Consider the following 21,628-nt stretch of genomic DNA (forward strand, 5'->3'; position numbering starts at 1 on the left):
GCAATAGAAAAAAGAGTTTCCCAGCTCCCAGATGTGGAGGGACAAGAGGAGACCTTGTTGAAAAGCAGATTCCAGGGTCCCTCCCCCAGGTCTGATATGGGGCAAGAACTCTCAGAGTCAACAGAGAATTCTTCCAATTCAGGAGGTCCATGGAAAACACTCTGAGAAAGGCTCACTGCAGGACCAAGAAAACCTGCTAAGGGAGACTTCACCCTCAAGGGAAGAGGATTCCTGCAGCAAGGAGAGAGGGAAGGGTTTCCTGAGGAAAGTGTTCAGAAAGAACAGTCAGGAAGCAGGAGAGGAGGGAATGTGCTACAGATGAGAACGAGGTCAAGACCCCCCAGAGGCCATATCATGAAGGGATCTAAAAGTTCAGATCAGTTCAGTTGTTCAGTTGTGTCTGACTCTTTGTGACCCCATGGGCTGCAGCACTCCAGGCTTCCCTGTCCATTGCCAACTCCCGGAGCTTACTCAAACTCATGTCCATCGAGTTGGTGATGCCATCCAACCATCTCATCCTCTGTCATCCCCTTCTCCTTCTGCCTTCAATCTTTCCCAGCATCACGGTCTTTTCCAGTAAGTCAGTTCTTCCCATCAGGTGGCCAAAGTATTGGAACTTCAACTTCAGCATCAGTCCTTCCAATGAATATTCAGGACTGATTTCCTTTAGGATTGACTGGTTTGATCTTCTTGCAGTTCAAGGAACTCTCAAGAGTCTTCTCCAACACCACAGTTCAAAAGCATCATTCTTCAGCATTCAGCTTGCTTTATCGTCCAATTCTCACATCCATACATGACTGGAAAAACCATAGCTTTAGCTAGACGAACTTTTGTTGGCAAGCTAATGTCTCTGCTTTTAGGTTGGTCATAGCTTTTCTTCCAAGGAGCAAGCATCTTTTAATTTCATGGCTGCAGTCACCATCTGCAGTGATTCTGGAGCCCAAGAAAATAAAGTCTCTCACTGTTTCCATTGTTTCCCCATCTATTTGTCATGAAGTAATAGAACCAGATGCCATGATCTTAGTTTTCTGAATGTTGAGTTTTAAGCCAGCTTTTTCACTCTTCTCTTTCACTTTCATCAAGAGGCTCTTTAGTGCCTCTTCACTTTCTACCATAAGGGTGGGGTCATCTGCATATCTGAGGTTATTGATATTTCTCCCAACAGTCTTGATTCCAGCTTGTGCTTCATCCAGCCCAGCATTTCTCATGATGTACTCTGCATGTAAGTTAAATAAGCAAGGTAACAATATGCAGCCTTGTTGTACTCCTTTCCCAATTTGGAACCAGTCCGTTGTTCAATGTCCAGCTCTAACTGTTGCTTCTTGACCTGCATACAGGTTTCTCAGGAGACAGGTGAGGTGGTCTGGTACTCCCATCTCTTGAAGAATTTTCCACAGTTTGTTGTGATCCACACACTCAAAGGTTGTGGTGCAGTCAGTGAAGCAGAAGTAGATGTCTTTCTGGAATTTCCTTGTTTTCTCTCTCTCTCTCTTTTTTTTTTTTTTTTTTTTGGTCCCCTGTCAATATTTTTATTTTTTTAGTTAATTTATTTTAATTGGAGGATATTACAGTATTGTGACAGTTTTTGCCATCCATCAACATGAATTGGCCACAGGTACACATGTGTCCCCTCCCATCTTGAACTCCCCTCCCATCTCCTTCCACACCTTATCCCTCTGGGTTGTCCCAGAGCACCAACTTTGGGTGCCCTGCTTCACACATCAAACTTGCACTGGCCATCTGCTTTACATATAGTAATGTATGATCCAACAGATGTTGGCAATTTGATCTCTGGTTCCTCTGCCTTTTCTATAAATCTAGCTTGTATATCTGGAAGTTCTCCATTCATGTATTGTTGAAGTCTAACTTGAAGCATTTTAAGGATTACATCACTAGTGTGTGAGATGAGTGCAATTGTGCAGTAGTTTCAACATTCTTTGCATTGCCCTTCTTTGGGATTGGAATGAAACTGATCTTTTCCAGTCCTGTGGCCACTGCTGAGTTTTCCAAATTTGCTGACATATTGAGTGCAGCACTTTCACAGCATTATCTTTTAGGATTTGAAATAGCTCAGCTGGAATTCCATCACCTCCACTAACTTTGTTCATAGTGATGCTTCCTAAGGCCCACTTGACTTCACACTCCAGGATGTCTGGCTCTAGGTGAGTGATCACACCATCATGTTTACCTGGGTCATTAAGACCTTTTTTGTGCAGTTCTTCTGTGTATGTTGCCACCTCTTAATATCTTCTGCTTCTGTTAGGTCCAAACTGTTTCTGTCCTTTATTGAGCCCATCTTTGTATGAAATGTTCCCTTGGTATCTCTAATTTTCTTGAAGAGATCTCTAGTCTTTCCCAGTCTATTGATTCCCTCTATTTCTTTGCATTGTTCACTTAAGAAGGCTTTCATATCTCTCCTTGCTATCCTCTGGAACTCTGCATTCAGATGGGTATATCTTTCCTTTTCTCCTTTGCCTTTCACTTCTCATCTTTTCTCAGCTATTTGTAAGACAACCGTTTGTTGTCTGAAGAGTCAGCCTGGTTGTGAATTCTCTCTAGCTAAACCCCAGCAGAGAAAATGAATAGTAGGGTGCTTCTGAATTGGGAAACGGCCTGACAGGTACACAGGGAAAGAAAGTGGTGGGTTGTTGATGAGAATATAGCTGAAACAATTGCCAGTTGGTCCCAGGCTGGAAAGGGGAGGGACGTAAACCCCGGGAGGATCTGATACCCAGAGTGTCCCAACTCAGACAAACTGTGGGTGAATCTGTGAGGGTCTCAAAGGGATGAAGCATAGGGCACCAGGGAAGACGAGTCGAGGACAGAGAAAACTAAGGCAACTGGCACTCCCACGCCCCGTCTGGCTCAGTAACCCACGCAGCCTCATCTCTTCCTGCAAGCAAGGCAGCAGAAATCCTACACAATCCCCTGTGGCCATGCCACATCCTCCTCATCAAAGACTCCCGGATATCCAGGCTAGTGAAACCTTAGCTTCCCAAGAACAACTCAGGCCCTCCAGCTGAATCTCTCCAGTTTCACCTTTTATTATGACACGGGGTATCTCACAGTATCAGAAGCATGGCTGAAGAATTAAGGCTCAAGAAAATAAGACCCAGAAAAGCCTGGACCTCAAGGACTATAACCAGGAGCTCAAAACCATTTGGACCCTTATCTCTTTAGATTCCTTCTCTCCTTTGCTCTGTAAGTTATCTTCATTCTCTCTCATTAAAGGAACTTAAGAGCTTAGACTCTGGAACCAGCTACCTGATATTCTTATCCTAACACTGCTCATCCACTTCCCAGCTGAATGACATTAAGCACGTTACTTACTCTCTCTGTGCCTCAGTTTCCTTGTGGAGATAACAATAGTGCCTGCTTCAGAGTGCTGCTTGAGGAGTAAGTTATTTCATATTCTTAGAGCACTTGGAAGAGTCCCTGACCCCCCAGGTTCTTTCTCATCCAAGAGAAGCAAGGATTTAATCAGATATTTGTCTTCGAGGCTGATGGTAATAAACTGGGATCCCATTCAAGCCGATGGTGGGATCCACAGTTATCCAATCTTGCGGGTGGGGTGGAAGCACAGCAGGAGCTGCAGTGCTACCCAGGGCCAGGCAGGAGACACATCATTTTGTTAGGAGCAGGGCAATATATTCCTCACCCTGGTAACTATTCCCAGACCGCTACTCTACCATTGTATCCCTTGATCATCAGTACATGATGATACCTTCTATGTCAAGAAGAAACTGGATATCTTGTCCTTAACTTTCTTCCCCAACATTTCGATTCATCTGCTTTGAAACCCACCCACATTGTCTTTTTTCCATCTTTGTGAATGAGGTGCCCATTCCAATCCATAAAGAATCCCTCCTCATGTCCTTCATTATCCCCCACAGTCTTCCTCAGGACCATTGTTCCATCAACCATCTTCTATCTCCCCACCCACCACTTCTCTTCCATCCCTCCCTCTGTCTCAGCCCTTTCCCATAGAACTGAAACAAGCTCAGGTCTCTCCCACTCTAAAGATATATAGATCTCCCTAGGCTTCCCCTTCCTTAGGGCTCAACTTTCCCTCCCAGCCTAGCATCTCAAAAATTCATCCCCACTCACTTGACTCTACTTCCTTGCCTCCCATTCTCAATTCTCTGTTTTCTAGCTCTCACTTCTAAGAAATGGACATCTCCCTCAACTACCAAAAGACTGGGCCTCTGCTACATTAGGCATCACTGCTACCCTACTTTAAATTTTCTCCTCCCTGGGTTTCTAACACTCTCCCTGGTCATTCTCCTGCCTCTCCAACCACTCCTTCTCCATGTTCTTTGTGCGTTCTTCCCTCCTTCTCCACCCAACCTTGAACAATCCATTCTCTCCTTACCTCACAGCACCCCCCCGGGGTGACCTAATCTGTGCTCAAAGTTTCAATCACCCCCTACACAAGCTAATGATTCTCAAATCTATATCCATTAGCTTAGTTCTTTCTCCTGAATATCAGATTACCCATCCAACAGCCTCCACAACATCTTCACTTGGGGAACCTCTGAAACATTGCAAATCTAGCATGTGGATTTAGGGAGTAGTCCCTAAAACTGTATCATATGGAAATAGTTGAAGATACTAAAGGTGTCTAATCCACAGAGGTGATTCAGATAGATTACAATGATAAACTGGGGCATGGTGGTCAACTGGTAAAGGAACTGAAGATTTTCTGTATAGACCCCAAGGGGTCAGATTCAAACTAGTGATTGGGAAATTGGAGAATTTAGATTTCAGCCAAACCTAACAAAGACCCTTTGGAAGTCAGTGACTCAAATGTGGACTTCACTACCATACAAGATGATGAGACCTTGGTTACTGAGAGCATTTAAGCACCAAGATTTAAATTCCTTCTAACTCCAGGAGTCAATAACTTTCTGAGAAAGTGAAACTGAGCTTATGAAGACTTGAGCAAATGCAGTAAAAACTTGATAATATTGGCACTGGTGCCAGTTAGGCATTGACTTGCAGGCTGGAATCACCCGAAATGGAAATACTAGTAGGAACATTTTAGGATAACTGAAAGGACAAAATAATTTGGATAAACTCTCAAGGAGGGAAGGACTGATAGTCAAAGAAAACTCACCATGGCATGATTCTTTTGGAGGTGTTTTGTGCTTAGTTATGTTTTTATGGAGCCACTCAGCTGACATAGTTTTTGCATTACCCATATTGCAGAGGACTCCGGGAGTTGGTGATGGAAAGGGAGGCCTGGCATGCTGCGGTTCATGGGGTCGCAAAGAGTCGGCCAGGACTGAGCAACTGAACTGAACTGATGTTGCAAAGGGATCCTTGAGTTAAAGTTGTGCTTCAACAAACCCAACCATGTATTGCTTGAAGCAAAAGCCTCTAAATCTGGGCAGAACACAGTGGCTTGGCAACCAGGCTGGAAAGTACTTTTGCCCCTGAATCTACAAAAACCTCTGCCTTCTGAGTAGAGGACAGACAACTGGAATTACGGTCTGAAAAAGACTGGTTCCCACCTACAGTCAGTGCCATGTACCTTCATGTGACAAGATACTCCAGCTCAAAGACAGCTCCCTCCCTGCCCATCCCATTCCAGAACACGTGTTGCGCTTGTGTTTTCCTGCTTCCTGAGCTTCTCCGACCTCTGCCTCCCTTCTACCTCTTCAAACCCTTTTTACTATGAATATATTTCACTGACTCCCATCTGGCTTGTTCATACCTGAATTTTCTATCTCTCACTGATGCCTGCAGATTGATAATTTGATTGAACTCTTTCCCATAGTACTACCCATAAGCCCTATGTTTTAGAGGGTCCTGCTCTGGCAAGAAGCCTATGGGCCCAAAGGGGTGTGCTCACCTGAAGTCTTAACTTCCCTCTAGGCCATCTTCCAAGTACCTGAGATGTTGGGATTCCATATCCACACAGCCCTAAGCCTGCTTCCAGGGTCTGGACAGGCCTTTTCCTTGGGTCTGTATGGTGGATCTTACTGCCATGTGTGAAATTCTAGGCCTGAGGAGGTGGCTGAGGCCAGTGCACGGGGCTCCTTGAGAAACAGGGATGGGGCCATGGCTAGGATTGCAAAGGAACAGCTGGAGGCTGGCATCTTCTTTTTGTACTCATGTCCTGAGCCCTGCAAATCCTAGAAGTACCAGGTATGAAGGTGCAGAAGGCCCAGTCCCTGGTTTGTAGAAACATTAAGGATGCAAGCAAACCAGGTTGCCATATAGCACTTGAATTAAAGAGTCTTTCTTTCTACTCTTTTAAGCCTGGAGCCTAGAGCCATCCTTCAGTGTTACTCTCTGCTCCCTCTGCATGACCTGAATCTCCTCAGCAGGAGGCAGCCCCAGCTCAAAATGCCCCCATCTCAAACTGAAGCCCCCAATCTTACATCTGAGCCCCCTACTGCAGAAGAGGAGCAGTCAATCAGAGAGTGCTGTCTCACTCTTTTGTACTTCGGTTTCTTCATCTGTCAAGTGGAAATTATAATTACTCCTCACATCTCACGAGATCACTTTGAGAATAAAATTAGAATTGCCTACCTGATTACCCAATATCCAAGGTTATTCCAAGCAAGGGCCTCTCAAAGAGAAGTGCAGGAAAGAGCTAATTTGGAGCAAGAAACACTGACGCTTGTGGAACTATGTATTATGTATTAGCTGTGCCAAGTTTTTAAGTCTAAGCTGGTTCCCCACGTTATCCAACATGCCTCAGGATGATATCAATGGTATTTACTCAAAAGATGAAATAAAATCCCATATTAGTTCAAGCAGAATATAACTTGGGAAGACAGATCACTAGCAAAGATCAACTCTGTGGGGGAGGAAAGCATGTTTTTACTCTGATAAATGGAATGCAAAACAGGTACAATTCCTATGGAAGGCAGTCTGACAATTTATCAGAACTATACTTGCAGTTATCCTTTGACCTCATAAATCCAGTTCTGGGAATTTATTCTACAGATACACCTACATTCCTACAAGATGACACGTGTACAGGGATATTTATGGCAGCACAGGTTGCAAAAGCAAAAGATTGGAAATAACCCAAGGGTCCATAAAAAGGAACTAGTTAAATACACTATCATACATTCTTACAGTGAAATGTCTTAAACAAGGAAGCTTTATATGCATTGATATGCAAAGATCTCCTTGATACATTGTGTTAGAAAGAGTAAGAAATAAGAATCTTAATATTTTTAGATTTGCTTGTATTTCCACAAAGAGACACTAGAAGGATGTATAAGAAATTAATAAAAGTGGTAGAAGGGAGTCTTTTCAATGTACATCTTTTGATAATGTTTTTGTTTCTAAATCATGTAAATATTTTAACTTTTCAAAATAGAAATGAATACAGGACCAGAAGAATCCCCTCTAGAATGCATTCCAGAAGGACAAAGAGTACTGGACTGAGCAACAGAAGATCAGATTCGATGCTGGCTGGACCTTGGGCCGCCCTGAATTTCCTCAGCTGAAAGACAAGCAGGGCTGGCCTTGTCTGCTGTCTGTCCTCCCAGCCTCACATGTCTATAAATAAAATCCTTTCCTGGATCATGCCTTGTTTTTATGATTGCTACCTTCTGTGCCCTTTTGCTTCTTCAGACAATTTCAAGATACCTGAGTGTGTTTAGCACCATTTTCCAGAGAATTCCAGATCTAACAAGTCATATTCCTCACTCTTGCATTAATGTGTCGGTTGTCCGTGCCGCTATGCTCCTCTCTCAAGCTTTATTCAGAGGCTTTTAAATTTTCACTTTAACCTGGATTAATCCTTCTGTGTGTGTTAGTCGCTCGGTTGTGTCCAGCTCTTTACAACACCGTGGACTATAGCCTGCCAGACTCCTCTGTCCATGGGATTCTCCAGGCAAGAATATCTGAGTAGCCATTCCCTTCTCCAGGGGCTCCTCCCAACCCAGGGATAGAACCCAGGTCTCCTTCATCGCAGGTGGATTCTTAACTGTCTGAACCACCAGGGAAGCCCTTTCTAGGAAGCAGTTTGGTCATGTAAAAGATGAATCATAAAAATTTAATATAGCATCATGTTTACCCTCTACATAACAAAGTCCAGTTCTGTTCTGTTCATTCATTTGGAATTACTTCTCTTAAGGGTTATGGGAATGAGGGAGCAAGAGCTGAACAAGGGCGTGCAATGTATCTGGAAGCTTTTGGAGCTGCGGGCAGAGCAGAGGACTGTGCTAGGGAGATGCCCTGCATGAGAGTCAGGAAGAGGGCCTAGGCTACAGGCTGACAAAGGAGTGACGATCTGAATGGAAGGCACCAGCTCTGGGTGGTGTCTGCGCCCACTACAGAGGCGGCAGCTCCACTGTCCCATCTAGCCGACTGTCTAATGCTGGTATAGACAAATAACCCACTGAGATGCCCAAAGAACCCAACACCACAGTTCTCTTTTTTTTTCTTTAAAAATAATTTTTGACCATATACACTCTGCTATATTTAAAATGGATAACCAACAAGGTCTTACTATATAACACAGGGAATACTGCTCGATGTTATGTGGCAGTCTGGATGGGAGGGAAGTTTGGGGGAGAATGGATACATGTACACGTATGGCTGAGTCCCTTTGCTGTCCACCTGAAACTATCACAATATTGTGAGTTGGCTATATTCCTATACAAAATAAAAAGTTTAAAAAAATCATTCTTGAGCAGAAACTAAATTTTTAAATTAAAAAATCCTGATTATCTTTATCCAAGTACGACTCTACTGATTTTTCCATATTTACTTCTAAGCCTTAATCATAACAACTTACTCTCCCAGAAGTGGAATAATTGTGTAGGTAAATTTCTGCTGTTTTCATTTATCGTTACTTTATTGGTCTGTGGCCTCAGAGTCTTCACAATGATTATTTTAATGACTAAATAATATCCCATTGCATAGATCTGCTATGGTTTGGTTAACCACTTCTGTGTTATGGTGAAGCACCTCGCACATTTAGATTCCCCATCCACAGAACATTTTCCTTATAATAAATTCTCGGAAAGAGGAAACTAAGTTAAAGGATATGAACATGTTCAACATTTTCACTGTTTTCTTACTTTTTTTCCTTTCTTGACTTTATCCTAGCTCCAGCCATAGAGTTTACTAATATCATAAGGCAAATTATCTGTTTACATTTGTTGCCAGTATTTGAAGGTGAGCTATTGCTTTCTTATGTATTTAATAAGCTTTTTTAACCTGAGTTTAAGTTACTGAAGCCAGTTTTTATTTTAAAAGTAATGCTTGCTCATTGTAAAACTTTGAATGTCCTTTATAAATTTGTGTATAATTTATCATATTGACTCATATAATCTTGTTTTTAAAAATGTATTGGAGTAAAGCTGATTTACAATGCTAGTTTCTGCTGTATAGCAAAGTGAATCAGTTATACATATACATGTATCTACTCTGTTTTATTTTTTTAATTTGTTTTTGACTGTACTGCGTCTTCACTGCTGTGCAGACTTTCTCTAGTTCTTGGGTCTTCATTGCTGTGCACAGGCTTTCTCTGGTTGTGGCAAACAGGGGCTGCTCTTCATTGCAGTGCTCCGGCTTCTCTTGTTGACGAGCACAGGCTCTAGGGCACCCGGGCTTCAGTAGCTGTGGCTCACAGGCTTAGTTGCCGCATGTGAGAGCCTGTGAGAGCTTCCTGCACCAGAGATCGAACCCATGGCCCCCGAACTGCAAGTGGATTCTTAACCACTTAACCAGGAAACTCGCCACCCATTTTTTAGATTCCTTCTCATATAGGCCGTTACAGAGAATGGAGAAGAGTCCCCTGTGCTACATGGTAGGTCCTTATTAATTATCTATTTCATATATAGTAATGTGTATATGACATATAATTTAGTGTATTCTTATTTAAACACTTTTTCAAATTCTCCATTGTTATCTATCGTTACTACTTTATTTTTCTGTAGCATCAATTCTAATAAGGCTATTCCTCCACAATAAAAATGAATGCTTTAATCTTTGCTAGTTTTTCCATGACTTGAATTAAATTTTTTAATAAGCTTATAGACTAGGAGTTTACATTGGTGTGTGGTATGAGGGCCTCAGAAAGGAGCAGATCTGTCTGATTGTATATGTTTTCTAATATACACAGTCCCACCCCTGGAAAGTCAGTTTAGTATATATTATCTGGTGGAGTAGCTATTTTTAAGGTTAAGCAGTCAACTTACACATTGCTTTGCAAGACTGGATTTCAATTTGTCCGGATATGAGTCTTGATTTACACTTCAACATTTCCTACAGCAACTAGCCTTACGCCGTCCACATGGTAAACAGCCCAAAAACATTTGTTAATTTGACCCGATTCAACATAAAAATAGAGCTAGTAGCACAGAGCTGTTATTTGAAAGAATAATCCAGAAGCTGAAAGGTACTGTTTTTAATTAAACATATCCCCACCTGTCAGTCTTTCCCAGCAGGATGGGATGCCTGCAATGCTGGGCGTGGGCATGGGCAAGGTTAACAGAGGAACAAACACACTTGGCTTCAAATCCTGCCTCTACCACTTCCCACCTGGGAGCCTTGAGCAAACTAAACTGGTTTCCTCATCTGTAAAAAAGACACAGAAGAGCTCCTGGTGTGCTTGAAGAAATAATACACTCAGAGCACCCAGCACTGTGCCTAGCTCTGGGAAGGTGCTCAGTGTGTGATGATGACTACTATCTTCCTTGGATGCAGGTCTCCACCTTGACCTGCATCCTTGCTAAGTGGCTTCAGTCGTCTGACTCTTGTGACCCTACAGACTGTAGTCCGCCAAACTCCTCTGACCATGGGATTCTCCAGGCAAGAATACTGGAATGGGTTGCCATGCGCTCCTCCAGGGGATCTTCCTGACCCAGGGATCGAAACCGCATCTCTTACACCTCCTGCATTGGCAGGTGGGTTCTTTACCACTAGTGCCACCTGGGAAGCCCAGGATGTGCACAGCTATGGGAAAGCTTGAGTGTCAAGAAAGAACTGTGACAGGTATCCAACAACCACTCCCCATCCTCCCCTCCCCACGAGTACTTGGGAGAATTCCAGCCCCAACTGTCTTTGCTGGGGCTGTTTTATCAAACCCAGGAATAGATTGTTGCCAAGTTATCTAAACTCTGCTTATCTGAGTCAGATTTTACCCGTCTAATTATCTATCATTAAAAGGCTGAATGCTTCCCAATTCATTCTAACACACACGTAGCAGTCCATGAAAAGAGTGGGATTTGCACACGGCTTGAAACATGTGGCCTTTTTCATAAGACTTTCAAGAGCAGCAACTTCCCCTTCCCAGGCTGCAAAATCATGAAGACAGGATTCATTCCAAGAAACCAAGGTATTCTCAGCACCAGGACATTAGCAGGCTAAAGGGGAAAATCTGTACCATGTTAATGGATGATGGAAAGGTATTTGACCCTATACAACATTCATCCTGATTCTCCTAAAAGAAAAATATACAACCCTGTTAGTGTTTGAGATATAGGAGACTCCCTTAATACCATAAATGTATTAGAAACCAACAGAAAACATGAAAAAAAATGGTGAATTCTTAAAGGCACTGCTATTAAAATTAGATTCAAGTCAAGAATGAGCTGTATCTGGGCTTGTTTTGGAAGTTGTAGTCAATGTGCTGATATAATAAATAAATTTATCATTATTCTAGGAAGATATGATGTTAATCAATAGAGGGATCATTAAAAAAAGAAATATCAAGCAAAAGAATCTTATGCAGCTATTAAAATAATGGTGTAGAACTACATATGTTATTGTGGAAAAGTGTCCAAGATATATTATCAAGTGGAAGAAACAAGATACAAAGAGCATTATCGTATGTTTAATTAAATCTATGTTTATATACTTACATTGAATATATATACGTATTGAAGTGAAAGTTGCTCAGTCGTGTCTGACTCTTTGCGACCCCATGGACTATACAGTCCATGGAATTCTCCAGGCCAGAATACTGGAGTAGGTAGCCCTTCCCTTCTCCAGGGGATCTTCCCAATCCAGGGATCAAACCCAGGTCTCCCACATTGCAGGAGGATTCTTTACTAGCTGAGTCACAAGGGAAGCCCATATGTATATATATTCTCTCTTTACATATATAAATTCTCTCTCTCTATATATATATATATATATAGAGAGAGAGAGAGAGAGACAGAGAGAAGACTGAAAGGAAATTCACCAAAATATATTTAGAGATAATATTTCTGGCAAGATACAGTGGGATTCCAGGTGATACTTATTTTCTATACTTTTCTGTATTTTCTGAATGCTTTATACTGTAATAAGCATATTTGTATAATGGGGAAAAAAACAATGAATCTCATTTACCCACAAACACATGCACGTTGGGCATGCATGCAAAATTCATTTCAAAGGATGAGCTGTTTTCCTCCTAAAGTGATTAGTGTTTGTGACCTAAGGCCACTTCCTTACTCACCAGATTGGTCTGTTCTGCCTGGTCCCTTCCCCCTGGAGAGCCCCAAATCCATGGGTTCCAGAAAGACCTAGCCCTGGGCCTGATTCCCCAAGCAGCTATGGCTCATGGTGTCAGCACCTGCCCATAGTCCTGCCCCATCTAATCTATTTGCAAAGAATTTCCAACCCTCTAAGGCTGCCCACCTTGCCCAAAGTTGGGAGGGCTCTTCCTTGCAGTCATCCAGGAGAAGTCTTTGCCTCATCGGTAGATGGATTTGGAAACCATTCTGGCAGTCTCATATACCTGGCTTCTTCGCCCCACTTCTGGATTGGAGGGCACAGGCAGAGCATGCCAGCTCCAGTAACCTCATCCCAGGTTTCTTGGAGACCTTAAGTGTCCCGTGCCCCAGCCCTGTACCTCAGAGAGTTGGTTGGATCCATCCTGCTACCTCATTCCTAGTGGCCACAATTTTGTGTCTGAACTCTGCATCTGCCACTGCCCACCTCATCATACATAGACATTGTCTGGCATATGTGGTTCATCCAGCCCTCCATTCTGCACCCTGGAGGTTGTAAGAAGGCCCCTAGTAGGTCTCAATGCTTGCTAGGAAGAGGACTGGATCATTTGTCAACTCCCTGTTTCAACCTGAGTCATAATCTAGCAGCCCCTCCCCTAAGCCTCCTCTACCTGTTACTCACCCCACACTCCACCAGCTTTACTCCTGGTCCAGAACCCACTAGGCCATCAGAGGTTGTCAGGCCTGCTCTATAAGGCTAGATATCCTCATCCCAGCCTGGAGCACACCCTTCAAATTGCTACAGCATTGAAGTGAAAGACCAAGTTTCAGGGTGACTCAGTAGACTGAAATCAAGACTGCTGTTGATTACTGGGATTTTTTTTTTAATTGGCATAGTCAACCTGCATCTCTCCAGAACCAACTCCCTATCAGTTTGACCCAGTAAGTAACATACAAATTCAAATGCCTTCAAATAGATTCGCTTTGAATTTGCTAACTTCATAGTCATTTCTACCCAGCCTAGGTATTTGATTTATAATTCCATAACATTTGAGGTAAAGCAAACTAGAAAAGGAGAAAATAGCAACTACAAGGCAGGCATCAGGAAGTGATAACCCAAGAAGAATTGCGTGTAAGGTTTGGGAAAACGTAGACCCTCAGAAGGAAAAAGCAAAAACTCTTATGTATCTGACATTACCACAAAGCACAATAATGGATGTTTACAGTATAACTCTTAGTCACACACAAACATGAGTTACATTCAGCATGCTCCCCAGGGATGCCTGCTGCTGCTGCTGCTGCTAAGTCACTTCAGTAGTGTCCAGCTCTGTGCGACCCCGTAGACGGCAGCCCACCAGGTGCTTACAAAGAACTCGCAGACTTCTGAAGGCTGCCTACTTGCCCAAATTTCAGGGCTCCGCTTTGCAGTACATTCATCAGGAGCTTTTGTACAACCACACAGCACAGGCAACATGGGTCAGTTCTCATCATCTGGATGGCAGTTCTTGGAAACTGATTTGAATGTACTTTTACTACTGATACTTCTATATACTGATATATTTAAAGCACAGATAGTGCTGTTTTGCTATACATGTGCAAGTTTCTAGAACTAGCCAATGAAGGGGAAAGAAACCTGAACCAATGAACTGTTAATGACTTAAGTTCTCTGGTTAACTTCAGTTTCCTCATCTGTACCCTGGAGTATATACTACCTGCCTGCAATACTTCAAACGATTCCTGTAAAGATAGGATGTATATGTGAAAAGGAATAAAGAGTATGTTTTACTACGGTAATTTCTCTTACCGAGACTGAGTCATGGAATAAAATGAGGAGAGGAAGGAAAATTACAAGTACATAGTACTCAGAGTTAGAGATTAGATATATCTGGCTTTACAATAATTTAGATAATTGGTTTACAATGAGCACTGCTCAAAGAGGAGTTCATTAACAATATGCAGCTCTCTGGGAAATAGCGACACCTACTGTACCTTGTCTGGTACTGCAACTGACTTGGAATACGGAAAGCCTTCAAACCTAATTTTCAGTTCAATTCAGTCGCTCAGTCGTGTCCGACTCCTTGCAACCCCATGAATCGCAGCATCCCAGGCCTCCCTGTCCATCACCAACTGCAAGAGTTCACTCAGACTCACGTCCATCGAGTCAGTGATGCCATCCAGCCATCTCATCTTCTGTCGTCCCCTTCTCCTCCTGCCCCCAATCCCTCCCAGCATCAGAGTCTTTTCCAATGAGTCAACTCTTCGCATGAGGTGGCCAAAGTACTGGAGTTTCAGCTTTAGCATTATTCCTTCCAAAGAAATCCCAGGGCTGATCTCCTTCAGAATGGACTGGTTGGATCTCCTTGCAGTCCAAGGGACTCTCAAGAGTCTTCTCCAACACGACACCTAATTTTAGTCAGGCACAAAATACCATTGCAAAAATTAGTTTTTTCATAGCAGCACTATTTATAATAACCAAGACATGGAAGTAACCCAAGTGTCCATAGATATATGAATGGATAAAGAAGATGTGGCATTTATAATACTATTCAGCCATAAAAAAGAACAAAATAATGCCATTTACAGCAACATGGATGGACCTAGAAATTACTGTTTTAAGTGAAGTAAGTCATACGGATAAAGACATATCATATGATATCACTTATATGTGGAAACTAAAAAAAATTATATAAATAAACTTATTTGCAAAACAGAAATAGACTCACAGACATAGAAAACAAATTTTTGTTACCAAAGGGAATAGTGGGTAGGGAGTGGTAGATTAGGAATTTGGAATTAACCTATACACATTGCTATATATAAAATAGATAAATAACAAGGATTTACTGTATAGCACAGGAAACCATATTCTATATCTTGTAATAAACTATAATGGAAAATAATTTCAAATATATATACATACATGTATATGTATAATTGAATCACTTTTTTGTACACTTAAAACTAATACAACATTGCAAATTAATTAGCTATTATTCAATTTTTAATTATTTAAACAATTTTAAGTGGCCACAGAGTATTTTCCTCGGAAAAAAATCACAATTTTCTTCCATTTAAAAGTAACTTCTATTATTTTTAATTTGAATGTAATGTATATTAATTGTAGAAAATTTTAAAAAGAAAATATAGTCCAATAACATCATCAACACTTAATACTTCAATTACAGCCACTGCCGGTACCACCATCATTCTCTCCTCATTCTTCTCTTTCTTCTTTCCTTTCTTCTCTTTTCTTCCCCTCTCCACTCAAAAAAAAAAAAAAAAAGTAAAGTAAAATCCCTCACCAGGTTTTATAAAATCTCTCATCATTACCAACAACTTGGTATGTATTATTCCACATATTTCTGTACCAATGGCAGTATATATCTATCACAAACAATAATAGACTGGACTGTTTGTCCTTGACCTCCAGCCAGAGATTACCAGGAACACAGTGGTAGCTGGGTTTATCACTCTACAGCGAGAGAGAATGCACAGCATGGGCAACTATGGTTGTTTCAGTAACAGGCTGTGAGGAGGGACTTACACGTGTGTTGGTGGCTTGCAGGAGGGTTTAAGGACGCAGGGCTTTGCTCTAGGCTGGGTGTTGCCAGAAGCAACATAATTCTCTGTTGTTATTGTTCAGTCACTCAGTTGTGTCCGACTCTTTGCGACCCCATGGACTACAGCACTTCCTGCAGACTTCTCTGTCCTTCACCATCTCCCGGAGCTTGCTCAAACTCATGTCTGTTGAGTCAGTGATGCCATCCAACCATCTCATCCTCTGTCGTCCCCTTCTCCTTCTGCCTTCAATCTTTCCCAGCATCACAGTCTTTTCTAATGAATCGACTCTTCGCAGCAGATGGCCAAAGTATTGGAGCTTCAGCTTCAGCATCAGTCTTTCCAATGAATACTCAGGATTGATTTCTTTTTGGATTGACTGGTTTGATCTCCTTGCAGTTCGAGAGACTCTCAAGAGTCTTTCCCAACACCACAGTTTAAAATTGTCAATTCTTTGGCACTCAGCTTTCTTTATAGTCCAACTCTCACATCCATCCATGACTACTGGAAAAACCATAGCTTTGACTAGCTGGATCTTTGTCAGCAAAGTAACCTCTCTGCTTTTTATGACTGTGTCTACTTTATATCGGAGAAGGCAATGGCACCCCACTCCAGCACTCTTGCCTGGAAAATCCCATGGATGGAGGAGCCTGGTGGGCTGGAGTCCGTGGGGTCGCTAAGAGTCAGACACGACTGAGCAACTTCACTTTCACTTTTCACTTTTATGCATTGGAGGAGGAAATGGCAACCCACTCCAGTGTTCTTGCCTGGAGAATCCCAGGGATGGGGGAGCCTGATGGGCTGCCGTCTATGGAGTCACACAGAGTCGGACATGACTGAAGCGACTTAGCAGCAGCAGCAGCTACTTTATGTCTTTATGTCTTCTTTATGTCTGTGTCTATTCTGCTGCTCTGCATATAGGATCATCAACATCATCTTTCTAAATTCCATATATATGCATTAATATACAGTATTTGTCTTTCTCTTTCTGACTCACTTCACTCTGTATATAGGCTCTAGATTCAACCACCTAATTAGAACTGACTCAAACATGTTTCTTTTATAGCTGAGTAATATTCCATTGTATACATAACTTCATTATCCATTCATCTGCCAATGGACATCTAGGTTGCTTCCATGTCCTAGCTATTGTAAACAGTGCTGCAATGAACATTGGGGTACACGTGTCTCTTTAGTTCTGGTTTCCTCAGGGTATATGCCCAGCAGTGGAATTGCTGGGTTGTATGGCAATCCTATCCCCAGGACTTTAAGGAATCTTCACACCGTTCTCCATAGTGGCTGTACCAATTTACACTCTACCAATGGTGTAAGAGGGTTCCCTTTTTCCATACCCTCTCCAGCATTTATTATTTGTAGACTTTTTGATGGCAGCCATTCTGACCATGTGAGATGATGCCTCATTGTGGTTTTGATTTGCATTTCTCTAATAATGAGTGATGTTGAGCATCTTTCATGTGTTTATTAGCCATCTGGATGTCTTCATTGGAGAAATATCTGTTTAGGTCTTTTATCCACTGTTTGATTGAGTTTTTTACTTTTCTGGTATTGAGCTGCATGAGCTGCTTGTATATTTTGGAGAGTAATTCTTTGTCAGTTTTGTCATTTGCTATTATTTTCTCTAATTCTGAGGGCTGTCTTTTCACCTTGCTTATTGTTTCCTTCATTGTGGACACCACCATTCTACTTGCTGTCTCTATGAATCTGATTACTCTAAGTACCTCATATAAGTGAAATCATATAGCATTTTTGTGATTGGTTTTTTTCACTTATCATAATGTCCTCAAGGTCCACCCATGTTGTAGCATATATCAGAACTTCCTTCCTTTCTAAGTCGTGTAAGAAACATGTTGTTTCAAACCACTAAGAATATGGGGTTGCATATTATTACATCATAGCAAAGCCTGTCCTGAGTAGTACAGCAATAAATACCCAAAAGAATAAGAACGTATCTAATAAAGCTCCTAAGGACAGCTTTGTCATAAAACTTTGCAGTGGTAGCATACGACAACTTAATTTGTCAACTAGGAACAGATTCAAGTTCCCTTCTAAGAAGGTTTACCTGGGAATTACAAAGTGATCATGACGCAATGAGCTATAGTATTATGATGAAACCACAGACAAATTGCCAAAATCCAGTAAATCTGAGAGGTGATCAGTTTTGAGTCTGATTAAAAAAAATATTAATTTGGTGGAAAGGTATGCAGATGAGCTACACTAGAAGGACTGACTCCTGCAAAGGGTTGGAAGAAGCCCCTTCTTATTCATTTCAGACAGCTAGCAGTCTTTCAGTTCTACTCTGTCTACAGTCAGTTCTGCCCTCTCCATCTATAGGTCAGTTCATAATGCAGGCATTCTATTCTCAGATAGTTTCAGACACGCTGGTGTTAGTTATTAGGTGTGTGGATTTTTCTCCACAAACTCATAGGTACAAAAACTATTATCTCTATAAGTCTAATTAACCTGGTTCTGAACTCCCAGTCACTTCGTGGGGAAAATATTCTATCTCAGCCATTTGCAGATGGTTATCCTTCTCCCTGATACTGCTGCTGCTGCTGCTGCTAAGTCGCTTCAGTCGTGTCCAACTCTGTGCGACCCCAGAGACAGCAGCCCACCAGGCTCCCCCGTCCCTGGGATTCTCCAGGCAAGAATACTGGAGTGGGTTGCCATTTCCTTCTCCAATGTGCTGGGAGCCAGCGTGAGGAACTCCACCCGTGGCAAAGGTCATGAGGAAGGAGGCTTGGCATCCGCAAAGGCGGGATCGAGCCTCAGGAGTCCCCCTGGATATTCTCGAGTATCCACCCCCAAAACCAGAGTCTGCCTACTTTACTGCCTACTCTACTGCCTACTTTACTAGTACTACATACTACCTTATGCTCTCACCTCTGACTTTACTGGGACAGCCCCCACCACCATCTCGCTGTCTCTGAAAAGGAGTTAACTTACAGCTCCAGTTAATAAAGTTCCTGGGCATAATAGGAGTGTTTAAATCCAAACCCCTCAGATGGCTCTCTAACTTGCCTGACAAGTTTACCCGGACTCCTACAGCTATGCATATGATTGTTTACAGTCTCCCAACCGTGAGAGGCACGGGAAGCTTAAGATATTCAAATAGCTTAGAGCCTCTCGGAGAGTTAGAAGCTGTCAGAATAAAACTAGTAGAAGATTTCATTGATGAGCCAATGCTTACTGCCAAGTTTCCACATCCCCTGTTTTGTATCCTTGAATGTGTATTAATTAATATACTTGGTATGTAGAAAAAATAAGTAGTGGCCTTGGTGTTAGCAACTTTAGACCCTTAAGGTAATAAATTCTTTCCTTTGTTGTAAACCCACTGCACCTCTGCCCTATAGGAATGCAACTTTATCTAACACCTTCAGAGGATGGCGCCAAACTTTGAAATAATTACTCTTAGAGAAAATAAGTCTTATGGTTGACAAACCTTTGTCAGAGTCATAAAATGTTAATAGGCCTTCTGGCCAGAAGATGATGTAAATCACCTAAACCATTTGTATACGATAAGTTTGCAGAAAAGAAACCCTGGTTTCAATAAGGATCAAAGACTGCTGACTTTGCATGATTTCACACCCCTTATTATCCTCTATGTGCAACTTAGGGTATAAAAGCCCCTGTTGAAAATAAAGCTACGGGCCTTGCTCACCGAAGCTTGGTCTCCCCATGTCATTCTTTCTCTCAACCTCTGGCTGAGTTTCCATCTGGAGCACGGAGGCCCACCAAGCTTACTAATTTTGCCTGGGCTTCTAAGATCCAACCGGGGAGGCCTCAGTGTCTCCTCTCCCACGGGAGAATGGAAGGACACCTGTGGCCTACGTAAGTGGTGCAAACTTCTTGGCTTTAAGTTTTATTGGCTTTCCGCATAAACTAAGCTACTCAGCCTCTTTTCTCCACTGAATTTTCCTGCTGAGCTATCCTCATTCTATTATTCTTTATATCTTTGATTAATATTTAATTAAAGCTATCGTATCCAATTCACCGAAGCCATCTCCCCTTTGAATTCCCTGGATTAGCCAGGGCTGGACCCCGGTACCAATGCATGAAAGTGAAAAGTGAAAGTGAAGTTGCTCAGTCGTGTCTGACTCTTAGCAACCCCATGGACTGCAGCCTACCAGGCTCCTCCATCCATGGGATTTTCCAGGCAAGAGTACTGGAATAGGGTGCCATTGCCTTCTCCGATCCTTCTCCCTAGAACTGAACATGAATTCAGGGTACTTCTGTGGCTCCCACCAAAGGAAAGAAGAGTCTCTGGTTCCATGATTGCTGCTGATATTCTCATCATCCAACCTCACACAAAAGATAGGCAGTTCCATCCTTCCACACCAAAGCATGCGGACACCTGCCCATAATCCTCAAGGCCATGACTGTCTCCAGCATCCATAACTTCTATCGCACCAGAGCGGGAGTCACTCCTGGAGAAGCTGCATGGAAACGGGACACAGTTCTACATCACTGAAAGGAAAAAGCAGCCAACTCCATCTTCACCTCTCTTCTGCCTCCTCACTTCTTCTAGGAAAGGAATAGCTTACCTCCCACACACAATTAAATGTATCTCGAAAGGAGAGTATTGAAGCATGTGCCAAGTCTTTGCCCTCTTGGGCTTTGCCCTCTTGGGCAGGGGAGAATTCCAGAGGACCCATCTGAGGCTGATTAGAACCTTTCCTGACAGGTATGGGGCTTGCTGGCAAAGGCCTGAAGCCCGAGCTTGCCCTAGGAGTTCTCTTCCTCAGCTTCTGATTAGAGAGGTCTGATCAGCCCCAACACGTAAACTTCAGCGAGTCCCTGGAGTGAACCTCAGCCCCAAGTAGACTGTATTCCCAGCCTCCTCAACCCAAAGGACTTGCTTGAAACTGAAGTTGAGATATTGGTCTTTGGATCCAGCGTCAGTTGCTGACTCCTCCTGCCTCGACCATGGCTCCAGCTGCAAGTGATAAAAGCCTTCAGCCTGTGGTTCAGCGTTGCCACGCCTTGAAGTCCATGAGAAGGGCACCACACACACCAGTGGGAAGCTCTGGATTCACTGGTAGCCCTAAATCCTAGGCTCAGTGTGTCTAGGGAAAACCCAATCTCATGGGCTGGGAACCCAAGAAAGAAGAGAGGAAGACAGTTCCTGGCTTGCATTTATTTCTCCACAGGACCCAGAAGCAGTTTTCTGAAATTGACCCCTCATCTGGGCTCTTCCAAATACCCCGACTCCACCTAACATCCACAGGGAGCCAGGTCATTCTCTCTGTTGCTTGCCCCTCTATACTCTAACCCAAACCTGGTGCTTTACATCAATCCAGTTGGACTTCACCTCACCTGGGACCACATCTTCTGTCTACCGGCCACACAAATTGCCATATCACAGAGAGGTCTGTGCCAGGACTCTACTAGCGAGAATTTTAAGCTGCATAAACAATTCTTACTGCTTTTATTGCTAGTTTTTCCTCCATGTGGTGAAAACTGATCTTTAAAAATTCCAACCCTGACTCTACTAAAAACAAAAAAGGCCAGTCCAATCCGCACACCCTTGAGATTGGAGCCATGTTGTAGCCATGACTGCCCCCTCTGACAGGGGCGCAGTAGCCAGGAGGGACAAGGTCCAGCAGATACATAAAGGAACCCTCTCCTCCCATCACTTG

This window comes from Bubalus bubalis, chromosome 12 (genome assembly GCF_019923935.1).
Source record: "Bubalus bubalis isolate 160015118507 breed Murrah chromosome 12, NDDB_SH_1, whole genome shotgun sequence".
Classification (NCBI taxonomy): Eukaryota; Metazoa; Chordata; class Mammalia; order Artiodactyla; family Bovidae; genus Bubalus; species Bubalus bubalis.